Below are 17838 nucleotides of genomic sequence, written 5' to 3'. Positions count from 1 at the left end.
CAACATCTACACAAGACAAGACAATAGCCTGTTCAGTCACTTTGGTCTGAGCCAATTTCACATCCCATAAAGCATAGAAAAAAATTCTGATGTATTTATTGCAATGTTGTCGAGTCACTTTAACTTAACTTCAAAGCATGAGAGCCAATTTTTCAGTCCGTCTTGACAGTAGAAACCACAGGTGGGTCAAAGAGTGAACAGCTGAAACTTTGGCCTGTTTAAGACTAGGACAGCACAAGGTTGACAAGACAGTCAAACAATAGGAGGCCAGACCGAAAGCCTTGGCTCACATCAAGTTGAAACACATCAGTGGGCAATAAATCTGAAACACAGATAACATGACAACATGTGAAGTAACTGGATATGAATTCAAACAAATGGGCCCCTTTGTAATAAATAGCATTGTGTGTTGATTTAAACCTGGCAGTCCCTGAATAATAGAACAAAGTAAATCTCACAGTCAGATTTGGACTAACTGTGTATTAGCAATTTATAACACAGCGAGAAAATAGCCACCGTATCTGAGCTAACTGTGAGCTAATGCCTTGAGAAAATGAAATAAAAAATACCTTGCGGCCTAAAATCAACCAACCTATTACAAAACCTCTCACAAAAAAAAAATTTTTTTTCAGTTCTGTATAAACGGCATCAAAATACGAATATGACCCCACAATTACGGGACAATGCCTGTGTATTTAAACGATACCATGACAAGAGTGTACTTCATCACACCAGACACAGGTATGCATCTAACTAATTATGGGGATGCCATTCTGGTTAATGAACGCGCACGCAATTGAGGCAATATGCCACTTTCGCTGGCTTATGTTTTACAAGTCTTCTGTTCTGATGCAGCAATTTTGCAGGATCTCGGTGTGAAAGTCGTCTATAACAGCCACATTTCACTCTCCCGTGGGGGAAATTTAAGCTGCAAATTGACTGACATTTAAGTCCTGTGGAATTAATCAAATTAAATCAGATTTGTCCATTTTGATGGATTTTGAGCTGAGCTGGCCAGTGACGCTTTATGAATTATTAGTCAGAAATCTCATGACTCCAATTCTTTATTTCCTTTGAGTTACATTACAGGTGAATTATTGACCAAGTTGAATTCTGAAGGAGGTAGGCCATTAATTAATTCAGTCACACAACAACAGCAAGGATGTGTATCTAATTTTCCCTTAGTGGACAGCTAGTTCAATGATGCAGTTTAGCCAAACCTGACGTGACCCATTACAGAACAGAAACATTAAACATATTCCAAAAACAAACCAAAGCAACAACATGCTTTGCTTTGTTTAGAAAAACTTCATGAGGAATTAAAGCATCACAGAAACAAAAAACGTATCCTTACTCTAAATTGTCTTAATGAAGTTCCTCAGCTCCTCGTTCTCCACTGTTAAATGGGAACTGGGCAAATGGCATGGGAAAGCCCTTCTCTATCTCGATAGCCTTGGCCTAGGACTAGAGGACAGACATGGCAGGACCGATGACCTCGCATGGACCCACCATCCATTCAGGAGCTTGTTTGAAACGGCTAACAAATTAAACTAATGCTTATGGGAATGTACAAAATTTGATAGCGATCATTGCGGCGTCTATGACTGCTGTAAAATAAATCCCTTTCATTGTGGTCTTTTGGAAACTCTTCACAGCTGCCCCTTCTTGCAGTCATCTTTTTTTAGCCTTGTGGGGATAGTCATGGTTTCAGAGTGGAGGAATGGGAGGGGATGGGATGGCAACACATGTTCCAGACATCCACTCAGTAATTGATCTCCTTTGACCTTGTCTCCCTCTGGGGGCTTCACGGGCAGACCATTTTTTTTTTTACTACGTTCCTGCTACAATTCCCCAAAGTAACACTCTTTCTCCGGCTTAATTGATTCGGACCACATCAATGTGGTCCTCAGAGTGGAATGTTATAATGTTTTAATGGGGATAGATAGCACAGCCACTTTGTGAGCAGTGTTGCAGTAGAACTCTGGAGGCAAAAAGCACAGAACACAACCTAATGCTTTTATCAAGGACAATCACAACAGGGAAATGCATCAATCAATACGTAGAGTGACTTAAAGAGCTATGATGAGTCAACTGAGTGTAATCTTAATGGATCCACCCCCCCGGTGAATACAGCCTCACTTTCGCAGTGCAGAGCTTTCTGCTAAGCCACAGTAAACACATCACCAAAACGTCTGCTCAAATACTGGGGTGGACTGTTTTATTTTTCTAATCTTTCTGACAAAAGAAGTGTTAATGTAGAAATGACTTCTATGGGTGATTGAGGGGTAAATTCTGAGTTGTACTGCACTGTTTTAGAGAACCAGTCTGAACCACTGACGCTGGGAGGAATGCTAGAAAAATTATGTATCATGTGGAAACCAAATCTATAGAATCTAAGACCCTAAACTATGTCTGTTTTAGTGGGCGTTCCAATTTGATCTGGCCACATCTGTAGGAGCTTTTAGTCAGGAAACATACAGTATACACTATTTGGTCTTTTACAGTTGTGATTGAGCCAATGCTGATGCATTTTTTTAAAGGGAATTATTTTCCCACACAACCCCCGAAACTCACTCATGACATTCCTCAGGCTAATTGGAGAAAAAGAAAAAGTCGATGCCCTATTTAAGGTAGTTGTTGAGCCCATTCCAGCTAATGGCTGCACTATCAGTGAATCAGTATTCAGGAGATAATGATGTCAAAAACAAACCCTTGAAACTTTCCCAAACTCTTCATTCTCAACTATCACCAGGCAGAGTCATTTGTGGGACAAATGTTGAATTTTTTCAGTGCATTAATTTGGGTTTTAAACCATGGAGAGATTTCAGAGTACCTAGCATTACTGCACAGTTGGATAAAGGTTTACTACTTTATTAAATTATTAACACAACAAAATGGTTGCTGTGACAGTTGTGTAAGCCAACAAGCCTATTCATATTAAACATTACTCTCTTGTCGGAAAAAAAAAGTTTGTCGTCAAACTACTATATATATATATATATATATATATATAAATAAATATATATAAATATATATATATATATATATATATATATATATATATATATATATATAAATAAATATATATATATATATATATATATAAATATTAGAAAATGGCAGCACAGGAGACATAAACATGAAATATAGCTTTGAGAGATATGTCAGTGTCAAATATAGCGAGAAAAACAAAAGCGGTCTTAATTATGACCAAAACGGAACCAAAAAAAAACTGTCCAAAAATAGTTGCTGAGCTTTGAAGGTGATTCACAGTTACAACTTGAAATACTTTCACCATTCCTCAAAGGATTAAGCATTTCCTCATAACAGGGTGACAAAATGTCCATTGAATAGGGGGGTATAAAAGCCATCCTTACGACTAATATTGCTAAATGAACACTGCATTGGATTTTTCCTATTTAAAAACAGAAGCATTCTAGGTTTGCTTGTAAGGAGTTTACTTCACTTACCTGTCAGCTAATTTGCCTCCTTATTGTATTGGGAATTATAGGTTTAAAAAAAAATCCAGTCTGAACACAGGGTGCATCCAGTTTTCCTGTAAAAAAACACAAAAGGCACAAATTAAAAGTAAAATTCTGGATCATTACCTCATTTAACTCCCAGCTGTTTCAAAGCAGTGTTCAACATATTGCCAGCCGTTTTAGAACATTTTCACTGATCTTTCAAGACATACAGAATATTGTGTTGTGTAACAATATAAGCAACAAACATACCAAAACAAGAGTAGACTTTTCTCTCACCATAAATGATAAATTATATATGGATAATATATTCCCAGATTTTTTCTGTTTTTCAGTAACCAGCAGTAGAACATGTGTTGGTTTGACCAAAACCTCCGGTTCGTGAGTAAAAGGTGGAAAAAAAGTGAAAAGAAACATCAAGTTGAACAGTGACTTTGACGCTGATATATTTTTTTTCCTATTGGGACACCTCAAACTATAAAACAAAAACAAGATTGAGAAAGGGCTTTTGATAATCATTTACTTACAGATATACAACTAAGAAATGTGCCATTAACAACGCTGATTCACTCCATGACTCGAGTTGAACCTCAATGGCTTTTTTTACATGGCATTCCTTATTCATTCTTATTCACCTTTACTCACAATCGCAACACACACTTTCTACTACTGCGACTCATGCTCTGTTTGTAGTATAAATTATACCATACATATACTATGTTCGAGTGTCAGGTTCCTAAACTTGTTCGACTTCCAACGTGTCGGCATTGACTCCTGATGAGAATGTTATGAACTCCAGTTTCTTTCTACGTCAGTGTTTTATTGAGCGAAACAAAGCTGCGTGGAGGAGTTGTGTCATAGCCTGGATGAAGCTCAACTTCTCATAGCTGATGTCATGCTGTACGTTTTAAGATGCATAGACTGAATTGCAGCGGTTCTGCTCGTTGCAGCCCAGAAGTGTACTCCATTTTGCCTCAACATAATTCTTCATGATCAATTCATTGATTTTTTTGGGGGGGTAAAATTTTGTCATTAAGAATTAAGGGAAAAAAACATTACTTAATAAAGTAACAAAAAATGCTTTATGTGGAGATAGACTAAAAATGATTTGGGGATACACCAGAATTTAATTTACCCCCCCAACCCATGCCCTCCACAAAATAACCCCAATAAAAAAAAAATCCTTGATAGGTAATTAACTTAAACAACAGTCAATAACAGCCAAACATGATTCCAAACAATCTCTATTTTGATCCATGCGTTCAAGAAAGTAAGTAAATAAGTACGACTACTCCCCTGTCTTACTTAACCTTATCCCTTCAGGCAATCTGGTTTTGCTCTCAGTGAGCTCAGGCAAGAAAGCACGCTATATAAGGAATTGTTGGTGTTGTGTGCAGCCCGTGGCTCTGAACTCTTAAAGGCCAAGGGTTTAGAAGGTGGAGAGTATGTTTACACTGAAAGCCTTTTCTATTTATTTGTTTTAAGAGGGTACAGCATGACTCTGGATTTATCATAATTCCAACAACAACGTTGGCAGTTAGCAGCCAAAGGACAGGGAGGTGTGAACAGGCGTAAATGTTGTACAAATGGCATTATTTGTCAGGTAACAATGCTACCAAGTGTGGTAAACATATAATGTAGACAATCTGAACAGATTTTTCCCTTCCAACCAAACCAAGCAGAAGCCCATTTATCTGTTGATACTGATTATCTTGTGGTGTGTTAAGAACTATTTTATCTGGCAATTATAAATCAGAAAGCGAGCTCTCTGAAGAAGACAAACATTAAAAACACAAGGTAAAAAGCTCTTCAGAAATGGAAGAGCAACTTCTTGAGTGTGTATTTTACAACAACAAAATAGACAATAATAGATGTCAAGAAATTGCCACCGAAATGGCATTAACAGATATGGTAACAGCTAGTCTAGTGTCATCTGGATACCCGAGGAATATTGCTGCCTCTCACAGTTCAGTCTGGCTACTATTCCATTTGATCAGGCTAGACTTCTGGTTTTGGGGAATGACACTCTTGATTGTCATTTGAAAGATTGTTAAAAGTGTGGTGTGCTGTCTGGAAGTACACCATGTACTATGAAAACCATCTTTAGATGGTGAGATACTGCCAAAATCCCACATGTGCCATGTACAAAAAGAATGCTAAGGAAATAAAACATCTCTGTCGTGAATAGTTTAACAGTGTTAAAATCCAAACCGAACTGAGTTGGTTGGTGAATTGTCGGAAATTAGCATGCTTGGTAAGTTTAGACGGGGAAATTAGCTCTATATGTTTCCTATTCTTAGCAATTTGCCCAGATTGGCTGTGTGTGCAGCAGACAAAATGGGCTGAGAGGCATCAGACTGTTTGCAATGGTCCACGAAGCGTGACTGTAGGCCAAGACCCAGTTGGGCGAGACAACAACACAAGTTCCTTAAAACAAGAAGCTGCAAAGTTTGCTATTGTAGAATAAAACTGAAATGGTGCAGCTTAAGTGCAGTGAAGAACACATGCAAGCTCAAATCAACTGTCTCTGTAAAAAGACAATGAACAACATTTTTTTTCTTTGAGGGTTACATTTAGTGTTCAGCAATATTGGGTCAAAATTAAAAGGCAGATTCTTTAGACATCGTAACTTCTAAAAAACGTTAGGAAACATTCCAAGTAGATGCTGGAGAACAAAACGATCAACAGACAACACTAAATCTGACTTTTATAATAGTTGCCCAGATGCATGGCATTACCAGAACTGGGCTGGATATACTGTAATCGCAAATTGTGGCCTTTGCTGTGCCTCAATGAATCGCCCGGTGACTTAAAAAAAATAAACTGACAATCTTTTTCAAGAACAGTTGCTGCATCTATGGTTTTACTGTAGATGTCTTTACCAGGGCTCACTATACCGCTAACTCCAAAGTTTGTCTGCTTAATTTGTCTGTCGTTTTCATTTCTCTCATTACTACAAACACAGAGTCATGTGCAAAGCCTTTAACTTTGAGATGAAGCCAGTAAAGCTAACAAATCTGTCCGTCTATCTAAACCCTGTTTAGCATAGATATAGCTTCCTATATCTATATAGATATAGCTTCCTATATCTATATATATATATATATATATATATATATATATATATAGATATACTGTATGCAAAGTTAAAAAGGACAGACTCCTTTAAAGAGGATTGTATAGGAAAACAAACTATAATAATTCAAACTACAATAATTGCACTAGTAATGAATTATTCATGTTCTGTTTGGGACTATGATTTTAAATAGGTAAATAATTTGCAAAAGTGTGAATAATCATAAACGCTACCTTTATATGGTGGTGGTACAATTAATGCAATCGTTCTTAAATGTTTGTCAATCATATGGTTGTGGTAGTGTCATGGTCTGTGTTTTTGTTGACTTTTTTCTAATTAGATTTAGTTTGTTTCATGCTTTTGTCAAGGTTTCCTGTGTCACATGTTTATGTCTTGTCTGATCATAGTTTATTGTCTCCACCTGTTCTCGTCAGCCCTCTACCACGTGTCAACCAATCAGCTCCCTCCAGCCACTAGTGGCTTGTCCAGGGTGTTCCTCGTTGTCTCGTCAATTTGTTTGTATTTAGTTGCAGTTGAAAAGGCAGCCTGCCCAACCTTCAGAATGTGGACAGTATATTATCAAAGATTAAGCATGCCTGTGAAATACCTTGAGAAGTGCAAAGTGGAGTGCAAATCTGTGTGCATTTAGCATGATGTCATTATTGTGTGTCTCCGAGCCAGGGCGGAAAAAGCATCTGGGCTGTTCCGAGAGCTAAGGACTGGGATCACATTTAGACAGCATCAGATGCTATATTTAAATATGATTCTGCAACGGCACAGGAAAGAGGTCATGCGTCCCCTGGAAACAAGTTACAATATCGCACAACACGTTCTTCACACATAGATCTCACAAAATTGTAATTTGTACCCCCAATCTGTGCTGGTGCCGTTTCATATAGAACGGCAACTTAATTCACCTTAATTCTGTATAGTTCACAATTTTTCGGCAGTTCCATTGTAAAACATCCCAAAATATCCTACTCAAATGTCCTACTTTTCTGTACCTATTTTTCAGGTGGTACTTGTAGTGGTATGCTTTGCTATGGTTGTACAAGGTGGAGGAGGACAAAATTCAATGGAATTTAAACTTTGTGAGGATAAGCGGTAAAGAAAATGGATGGATGCATGGATGGTCCTCAGTTCAGTTTATTGCTCAGCAACATAATCCCTTAGCATTTCTGTGCAAATTCATATAGGAATGTTTCCATCTCTCTTCAGCGCCGGCTTGCAGATCAACTCAAATGGCAAATGAGACTGATGAGTAATGAGAACATCTCCTTATTTTTGTGAAGAAGGTGGCTACTCGTGGGTGTGTTCTGGGGGATTCCGGTTGGTGCAAATTAGACCAACCCATCGAGAGAAACGCAAGTTGGTACAATGAGAGTTTCACAGTCTAACCATTAAGATGGGCCTCCAGGTAGGACATGGAGGGATGTAACTCAATAGAGTGGCTTCCAGAAATCCCTGCGGATTAAGCACAGGCACCCTGGGGAAGCCTATAAACGTTTGAAAGGGCACGTTATATTACAACTCTGGGGTATACCACAGTCTGAATATGGAATATCTACGACCTGTTTTGGAGATCTTTGAGGACATTTCATCAAAGTAAAGGGCTAAAATTGGGTATGTCGGTAGACACTTTATTGGTCCCATAGGAAGTTCTGGTATGGTCTAAGGTACATGCAATGCATGCTTCAGCTCAAGTGAAACGAAACATACCAGAGTTCACTTGTAGGCTTTGTTAACAATTCTCAAGTTTGGTTCGGTTAAAATAAAATCTGCTGCTATGGTTTTGCTGGGGCAGTTAATTTGCTCAATTGTGAATTACGTGAGCACCAGACAAACGGATCGAGACATATTTGGTGTTCGTTTTAACCAAAACAGGGCTGCCCAGTGTGAACACAGCCTAATAGTGTACCTTCATCCTTCTCACTGAAGCGACAGGTACAGGTTCAAACTGGCAACCAGACATAAGCTGGTTGCTGGTTTCACGGTATACCATCGTTTAAAAACTGCTAAAACTTCCCATCAGTGGTATGCGTATAATTTATTTGTATTTAATCCATTCAATTGTAGAATATGCTTACGTTTAAGTTAAAAATAGTGGTTATGTTGCAATTTAAATATAGATTTTATTTAGTTATTGGTTTTATTGAGGTTATTTTTCAGGATTTTTTTTATTGAATTTTTATTTCATGCAATTGCAGTATATTCTCATGTTTAAGGTTAAACGTTTTGTAACCCATTGGTTGCTAATTGGATTTTTCTGATACCTACTGTTGCTGACTATTATTCTGTTTTAGTAATATCACTTCATTGAAACCTTTTCTAGCATTCCCATACTACAAAATAAGTAAAAAATATGTATGATTCGTGCTCATTGTTCATATCGGATCAATATTGGTATCTGCCAATACGCAAGGCTGCAATTATTGGTATTGTATCTGAACAGAATCCTTCAGCTTATAAAACTGTTTCTAGGATAGTTTCATATTTATGACTGCTCATTGCCAAGAGCTAATAAAGATGACGAAAATGACAATGATAAACATTCAACAAATTTGCAACACACCTTGAAGTAAATACTAAACACAAAGGCATGCATGCCACTGCTTTGTGTTAGCCCCTTTGTTTATTATACGATCGGCTACACACATTAGTGATGGCTGAAAGAAAATCTCTACATGGTGTCACGATGACACAATGCACATTTATCAGCTTCGCCACTTAGTCCTGTGCGGAGGTCACATGGAGCTGGAAGCTATCCCAGAAGACATTTGGCGAGGTCCACCTCAAACAGAGTGCAAGACAACCACAAGGTTTACATGGAGAGACAGACAGCCATTTACATTTACGGATTACGTATCCACGATGGCAGTACTCCTAACCTTGAAAGTGAAGGTAGGCATTTAATAAGACTATAAAGGGAAATGTTCTATTCATGGTCAGTCTTGATTATGAAACAAGGCACAAAATTCAGAAACCGGTAAAAGAAAAATGTACGTTACATGTGTTTGCTCTAGTTATAATTAGCCTTTATGCCTCTTTTGCATTGAACAAGTCTGTCACATAAGTGTTTAATTACAGTCATTCACGATGAAAGCCAAACTAATTCATATACATGTCCTCCTTTTCTGCAACACTTAGGCACAAGCATAATTCATGCTTAAACTGTCAGCAAATTGAAGTCTTGCATAAACTGGTGAAATGCATTAGAAGGGGTTCAAGAACGCATATCCTGGATATCGAGCACATTCAGAAAATGTATAAACGCCTTTAATGGGTATGTGTATATTTTTTATATTTATACACTTTTTTTTTTCTTTCAAGAAATTCATAATCAAAGGTATACTTCCAGTAGTGTCGGGCGATATGGTAATAAACAGAATATCGAGGGGACGATAAAACAACGTCTATCGTGCCAATTCTCTTCTATTGTTTCTATTGTCATTTATTCATTTTTCAAACTAAGATTTTCACAATGAACGCTGTAGGGCATAAAACAGTCATTAAAAAAATGCTGAGGCATTTTCTCTGCCTCGGGGAACGTTTGTTTTTTTATTTGTAAAGCTCAAAGGATGCACGGCTACTTTTAATGTGGCACAGCGCACTTATGTCAACTCCGCAAGGCAAGAAGGATGCGGAAGTGGCCATATTTAATAAAATGGCCCATATGGGGATATATTTTTTTCCCCCCATATCCCCTAACACTATCACCAGGCATCCGCCAACTGTTTAGCTTTTGCATGTACAAGGAAATGGAACTAATTTATTACCAAAAAAGCTAATGAATAGCAATGGCATCAGTGATTTTTTGCTGCAGGTCATGTGTTGAAAATTAAAATTAAACGTGATTTAAAATATCACTGAGTAGAGAGAACAAATCTGATTAACAAGCTTTCGTGATAAAATGTCAAAATTTTAAAAAGAGACTGTGGACACACTATCAGTGAGATTTCACTTTCTCCATCATAAAATTGTTGGACTACTCTAAAGGCAACATTTCATTGTGCAATGTCTTTTAGATCATTTGCATATTTATTTCTATATGAATAAAATACACAAACTAAACCAAATATAGAAAGCATTTTCTGTGATCTCTTCGAGTGGCAGTCACGTGTCGGTGCAGGTGTTCTCTTTGAGTATCCACCAGAGGGAAGGGGAGAAATACGCATGCCAAAGTAAATATGCGTATGTGTATACGTGTTGTTTTCCATTTTCATCTGCGCTCCTCATTAGCCAAAACCAAATCTCCTACCAACAATATTGCGAATTAAAGCAGACTCCTTCATCATGCTTGAATATCATGTTTTCACTTTGATCTAAAAAGCTGCTGTCCGCTTAAGCACGGCTAGATTCCGAGTCAGTCGAATCACTTTGGCGACCAAGTCGAGTGAGATACAAGTCATGCAGTGTCTTCTTGATTTGACAGTTCAAAAAACACTAACATCAGCAAGACTTAAGTGGAATAGCAATGACCTTATAGTGTGAGCACTCAAATTGTGACTCAGTTGATCTGTATTGTGAGCTCTACAATCATTGTTAACGTTCTGTTGCAGGATAATAATTCATATAGTGAGAGTTGAAATTTAAGACAAAAACCAACATGTGCCCACATGAGTAGCCTGTAGGCTTTTGTAAAAATAGCACACCAGTGATGGGAACATTGTGATTTCCTAGGAATGTTGTAGAAGTGATCATTTGTAAATGTAAAACCCTTGCTGAGATTTATAGAAATAATGTGTTGGATATTGATATTTTTGTTTCCTCCATCCATCCATTTTCTACTGCTTATCCTAGGTCGGGTCGCGGGGGCAGTAGCTTTAGCAGGGACTTCCCTGGCGTTGAGAGGCCAGCCGAGAGATGTAGTCTCTCCACCGTGTCCTGGGTCGTCCCCTGGGACGTGCCCGCAACACCTCACACCAGGGAGGCGTCCGGGAGGCATCCGAATCAGATACCCCAGCCACCTCATCTGGATCCTCTCAATGTGGAGGAGCAGCGGCTCTACTAGAGACCGAGCTTCTCACCCTATCTCTAAGGGAGAGCCCGGACACCCTGCGGAGGAAACGCATTTCGGCCGCTTGTATCCGGGATCTTGTTCTTTCGGTCACGAGCAACACAGCTCGTGACCAAAGGGTAGGAACATAGATCGACCTGTAAATTGAGAGCTTTGCCTTTCGGCTTAGCTCCTTTACCACAACGGACCGATACAAAGTCCGCATCACTGCAGATCAGACTGTCGATCTCTCGTTCCATTCTTCCCTCACTCGTGAACAAGACCCCAAGATACTTGAACTACTCCACTTGGGTCACGATCTCATCCCTGACCCGGAGAGGGCACGCCACCCTTTTCCGACTGAGGACCATGGTCTAAGATTTGGAGGTGCTGATCCTCATCCCAGCCGCTTCAAACTCGGCTGCAAAGAACCCGTATCAGGAGGTTCGGTACCGCATACTCCCGAAGCACCCCCCACAGGACTCCCCGAGGGACATGGTCGAATGCCTTCTCCAAGTCCACAAAATATGTAGACTGGTTGGGCGAACTCCCATGCACCCTTGAAGACCCTGCCGAGGGTGTAGAGCTGGTCCACTGTTCCACAGCCAGGACGAAAACCACACTGCTCTTGCTGAATCTGAGATTCAACTTCCCGACGGACCCTCCTCTCCAGCACCCCTGAATAGACCTTACCAGGGAGGCTGAGGAGTGTGATCCCCTATAGTTGGAACACACCCTCCGGTCCCCTTTCTTGAAAAGGGGGACCATCACCCCAGACTGCCAATCCAGAGGCACTGTCCCCGATGTCCACGCAATGTTGCAGAGGCGTGTCAACCAGGACAGCCCCACAACATCCAGAGCATTTAGGAACTCCGGGCGAATCTCATCCACCCCCGGGGCCTTGCGATCAAGGAGCTTTTTAACCACCTCAGTGACCTCAACCCCAGAGATAGGAGAGCCCGCATCAGAGACCCCAGACTCTGTTTCCTCATGGGAAGGCGTGTCAGTGGCATTGAGTTCTTCAAAGTATTCTCCCCACCGACTCCCAACGTCCCGAGTTGAGGTCAGCAGCGCCCCATTCCCACTATATACAGTGTTGATGGTGCACTGCTTCCCCTTCCTGAGAAGCCGGATGGTGGACCAGAATTTCCTCGAAGCTGTCCGGAAGTCTTTTTCATGGCTTCAGGTTTTTCCAGGTCTCACTGTCATTGCCCACGTGAGCACTGAAGTCCCCCAGCAGAACGATGGAGTCCCCTGCGGGAGCGCTCTCCAGCACCCCCTCTAAGGACTCCAAAAAGGGTGGGTACTCTGAACTGCTGTTTGGTGCATAGGCACAAACAACAGTCAGGACCTGTCCTCCCACCCGAAGGCAGAGGGAGGCTACCCTCTCGTCCACCGGGGTGAACCCCAATGTACAGGCGCCAAGCCAGGGGGCAATAAGTATACCCACACCTGCTCGGCGCCTCTCACCATGGGCAACACCAGAGTGTAAGAGAGTCCAACCCCTCTCAAGAGGATTGGTACCAGAGTCCAAGCTGTCTGTGGAGGCGAGCCCGACTATATCGAGTCGGAACTTCTCGACCTCGCACATGAGCTCGGCCTCCTTCCTGCCAGAGAGGTGAAATTCCACATCCCTAGAGCCAGCTTCTGTAGCAGAGGATCGGATCGCCAAGGTCCCTGCCTTCGGCCATCGCCCAGCTCACACTGGACCCGACCCCTATGGCACCTCCCACAGGTGGTGAGCCCATGGGAAGGGGGACCCACGTTACCCTTTCGGGCTGTGCGCGGCCGGGCCCCTATGGGTGCAGGCGCTCGCCTTCAAGCCCCCACCTCCAGGCCTGGTTCCAGAGGGGGGCCCATTTATGTTTCCTACCTTGTTAAATCATTGTTGATAATTATTGTGAGAAATCATTTTATAGATAGAGTGGAACCTCGGTTTAACGGACTAATAGGGGTCAGGGGCCATCGGTTAAATCAGATTGTCCGTTAAACTGAAGCATGCTTTTTGTGGCCTAAAAACACCAGTACAGTACAAAATTATTGTTTTTTACTTTTTTTCTTGGTCTAAAAACACCCAGTACAGGACAAAATTAAGAGTTTTGTACTTTTTTCATGGGCTGAAAACACCCAGTACAGTACAAAATTATTGTAAATACAACACCTATTCCAATGAAGTTGGGACGTTGTGTTAAACATAAATAAAAACAGAATACAATGATTTTCAAATCATGTTCAACCTATTAGAGCGTCAGCCTCACAGTTCTGAGGACCCGGGTTCAATCCCCGGCCCCGCCTGTGTGGAGTTTGCATGTTCTCCCTGTGCCTCCGTGGGTTTTCTCCGGACACTCCGGTTTCCTCCCATATCCCAAAAACATGCATTAAATTGGCCGTAGGTGTGAATGTGAGTGCGGATGGTTGTTTGTTTGTATGTGCCTGCGATTGGCTGGCAACCAGTTCAGGGTGTACCCCGCCTCCTGCCCGATGACAGCTCGGATAGGCTCCAGCACGCCCGCGACCCTAGTGAGGAGAAGCGGCTCAGGAAATGGATGGAAGTTCAACCTATATTTAATTGAATACCCTACAAAGACAAGAAATTTAATGTTCAAACTGATAAACTTGATTGTTTTTAGCAAATAATCATTAACTTAGAATTTTATGGCTGCAACACATTCCCAAAAAGCTGGGACAGGTGGTAAAAAAGACTGAGAAAGTTGAGCAATGCTCATCAAAAACCTGTTTGGCACATCCCACAGGTGAACAGGCTAATTGGGAGCAGGTGGGTGACATGATTGGGTATAAAAGGAGCTTCCCTGAACTGCTCAGTCATGCACAAGCAAAGATGCGGCGAGGTTCACCTCTTTGTGAACAAGTGTGTGAGAAAATAGTCAAACAGTTTAAGGACAATGTTCCTCAACGTACAATTGCAAGGAATTTACGGATATAATCATCTACGGTCCATATCATCTTCAAAAGGTTCAGAGAATCTGGAGAAATCACTGCATGTAAGCGTCAAGGCTGAAAACCAACATTGAATGCCCGTGACCTTCGATCCCTCAGGCGGCATTGAATCAAAAACCGACATCAATGTGTAAAGGATATCACCACATGGGCTCAGGAACACTTCAGAAAACCAATGTCAGTAAATACAGTTTGGCGCTACATCCGTAAGTGCAATACGAAACTCTACTATGGAAAGCAAAAGCCATTTATCAACAAAACCCAGAAACGCCACAGGCTTCTCTGGGGCCGAGCTCATCTAAGATGGACTGATGCAAAGTGGAAAAGTGTTCTATGGTCCGACGAGTCCACATTACAAATTGTTTTTGGAAATTGTGGACGTCGTGTCCTCTGGGCCAAAGAGGAAAAGAACCATCCGGACTGTTATGGACACAAAGTTCAAAAGCCAGCATCTGTGATGGTATGGGGCTGTGTTCATGCCAATGGCATGGGTAACTTACACTTCTGTGAAGACGCCATTAATGCTGAAAGGTACATACAGGTTTTGGAGAAAAGTATCCTGCCATCCAAGCAACGTCTTTTTCATGGACGTCCCTGCTTATTTCAGCAAGACAATGCCAAACCACATTCTGCACGTGTTACAACAGCGTGGCTTTGTAGTAAAAGAATGTGGGTACTAGACTGGCCTCCCTGCAGTCCAGACCTATCTCCCATTGAAAACGTGTGGCGCATTATGAAGCGTAAAATACGACAACGGAGACCCCGGACTGTTGAACAGCTGAAGCTGTACATCAAGCAAGAATGGGAAAGAATTCCACCTACAAAGCTTCAACAATTAAGTGTCCTCAGTTCCCAAACATTTATTGAATGTTGTTAAAAGAAAAGGTGATGTAACACTGTGGTAAACATGACCCTGTCCCAGCTTTTTTGGAACATGTTGCAGCCATAAAATTCTAAGTTAATGATTATTTGCTAAAAACCATCAAGTTTATCAGTTTGAACATTAAATATTTTGTCTTTGTAGTGTATTCGATTAAATATAGATTGAACATGATTTGCAAATCATTGTATTCTGTTTTTATTTCTGTTTTAACACAATGTCCCAACTTCATTGGAATTGGGGTTGTATAAAAAAGGTTTAAAATGTTTGAAAAGTTTTAAAGTATATCCAAAGTTACCTAACTGGCGTATAAAAGGGTTGATTTTGAGTTCCCACTGGACGCTTTTCTGTCTTTTAAATCCAAAGTCCCTTAAATCAAGGTCCATTAGATTGAGGTTCCGCTGTATTGTCTTCACATAGATCATATCATTATTAATAACAACAGAGGTGCAACAATTAATTATTAATCGACAACTACTCTATCAAATTGACAACTATTTTGATGATTAATCCTTATTGTTTAACTTAAAACTGTTCAATTCCTCAGAATTTCAGCCTCTCAGCAATATTGTCATTTCTGTAGTCCTTTATGAAAGCAAACTGATTATTTTTGTGTTTCATCGAAATAAGACATTTGTGGAAACATCTGCTTTTACTTTGGAAATCAATGATCAACATTTTTGCCCCAATTTTCGGACAGGTTACGGACCAAACCAGTAACTGAATCATAATTTATGTTTGTGCATTTTCTGCACCATCAATTTGAAATAATGTTCTGTTTTTAATAAAGGGATGAAAATTAAAACATTTTTTAATCAGAATCATCGATTAATCAAAAAAATTATCACAGATTCATCAATTATTAAAATAATCATAATTTGACCAAAATAGTCATTTCAGAAGTGTGTCGATAACTGGTAGCCCTTCGCAGTAATTAGTACGCAAGAAGTAGCTCTTACTTTCAAAAAGGTTAGTAGACCTAAGTATATAGTGAACCAACCCTCTCTATTTGCGGGAGATAGGGACCGAGCTCTGTTACAAACAGCAAATATCTGCGAATAACGTTTGGACTTGTTTGCCAGCCTCGCGCATGTTGGTTTGTTGTTGCGTAGCCACTGTTCCTGTCAGTCAGTCCTCTGAATCCCCCATGCTGCCGGCTCCTCCCCCAACCTCACCCTCCTGTCAAGGCCTAGTGGCTGCATGCCAATCTCTGGGCAGGACACCCAACCTGCCACCACCACCACCACAACACCACCACACTGGAGCAGTGGCAGCCGATTCACCAAATCTGCAAAGCACGATTCTAAATAAAGTCATGCTCAAAGTGCAACATGACATTTAACACCATTCTCAGACAGACGCATCATACTCATCATCTCATCCACAAGGGACAATCGTTCTTCCAGCCTGATATAGCTGTGGTATGAGCCAGAGTGTCTGCCAAGGTCTGTTTGTTTTCTCGATATTTGGATCTTCATGTGATCCCGATCATGCCATACATCCATCAACATGCAGTTACGCGCCAGTGGAGTTTCTGTCGCACAAGCACTTGTACTGTTAATGAGCTCAACCCGTGGATGGACTGAGTGTTGTGAGGCTAAAAGCAGGTTGTGTGAGCTAAACACGTAATTCCGGGAGGGTCCCTCGCTCAGCTTGGGATCTGAAACCTGGGTTGAGTCTGCATATTTAATTTTGAGCACCAGCAGTGCGATTGTTTGGTGCAACAGGCGCTTGCAGTGTCAAGAGAGGTCACGATGGGGGTTGTTTATTTACAAGCTGTAAAAGAAGCAAATGCTAAGATGCCTTTTCACTGAGAATGCTGTGTTATGTCTTAACAACCTTACAATCCAGACTGACACATTTGTCACTGTCTGATGAAAAACTAGTAAAATATGCACATAAAGTACGTATTTTGGTTTTTAACGCGACCGCTTACAGTAAGCTTAAGAGGAATTTAGATATGGCTGTATGATAAAAGGTCACATAGAATTAATACCAATGAATATCTATGATGCAAACAACTGAGCTGGTGCCAACATTGCACATCAGTCCAGCTTTACACTGTAGTTTCATTGCAACATTAAATGTGATCTTTGCTTATAAATCCCTAACAATTACCAAATACAATGTAGCCTAATCTGATGATTATACAATTTCTATGGTTTCTAACCACTGCATTACCCTCATCCAAATGAGTCTTTTAGTATTAACAAATTATACATATTCATAGCGCTGCCATTGGCCAACAGTATAACTAATGTTGAGTTTTTATGCGATTACATTTTGCTTGTTGATGTGTAAAATGTGACATGAAAATAATTATGCCATTCGACAGAAGTCATCTATTTAGTTAGCTTTGGCTTTTTATACATTGATTGGCAGGCAGACCTGTTCATGACAGAATTAGGAGAGGATTAAAAATCATCATTGAAAAAGACAGAGGGTC

General features: G+C 40.5%; 1 protein-coding gene across 5 annotated transcripts in view; it reads right to left on the bottom strand.

The window, feature by feature from the left end:
* Nucleotides 1-17838, bottom strand: part of peak1 (pseudopodium-enriched atypical kinase 1) — a 67338-nt gene that overhangs the window by 34950 nt on the left and 14550 nt on the right. For 4 of the 5 annotated variants that reach the window (XM_061773486.1, XM_061773484.1, XM_061773487.1 and 1 more), the window contains one exon: nucleotides 3471-3556. The exons of the other annotated variant lie outside the window; for it this stretch is intronic. The gene's annotated coding sequence lies outside the window, so the exon portion shown is untranslated. The remainder of the gene's footprint in view (nucleotides 1-3470; nucleotides 3557-17838) is intronic. 5 annotated transcript variants of the gene reach the window in all.

The sequence above is a fragment of the Phyllopteryx taeniolatus genome, chromosome 5, assembly GCF_024500385.1.
Source record: "Phyllopteryx taeniolatus isolate TA_2022b chromosome 5, UOR_Ptae_1.2, whole genome shotgun sequence".
Lineage (NCBI taxonomy): Eukaryota > Metazoa > Chordata > Actinopteri > Syngnathiformes > Syngnathidae > Phyllopteryx > Phyllopteryx taeniolatus.
The sequence above is the reverse complement of the archived record's forward strand: the minus strand, read 5'-3'. Positions and strand labels throughout refer to the sequence as shown.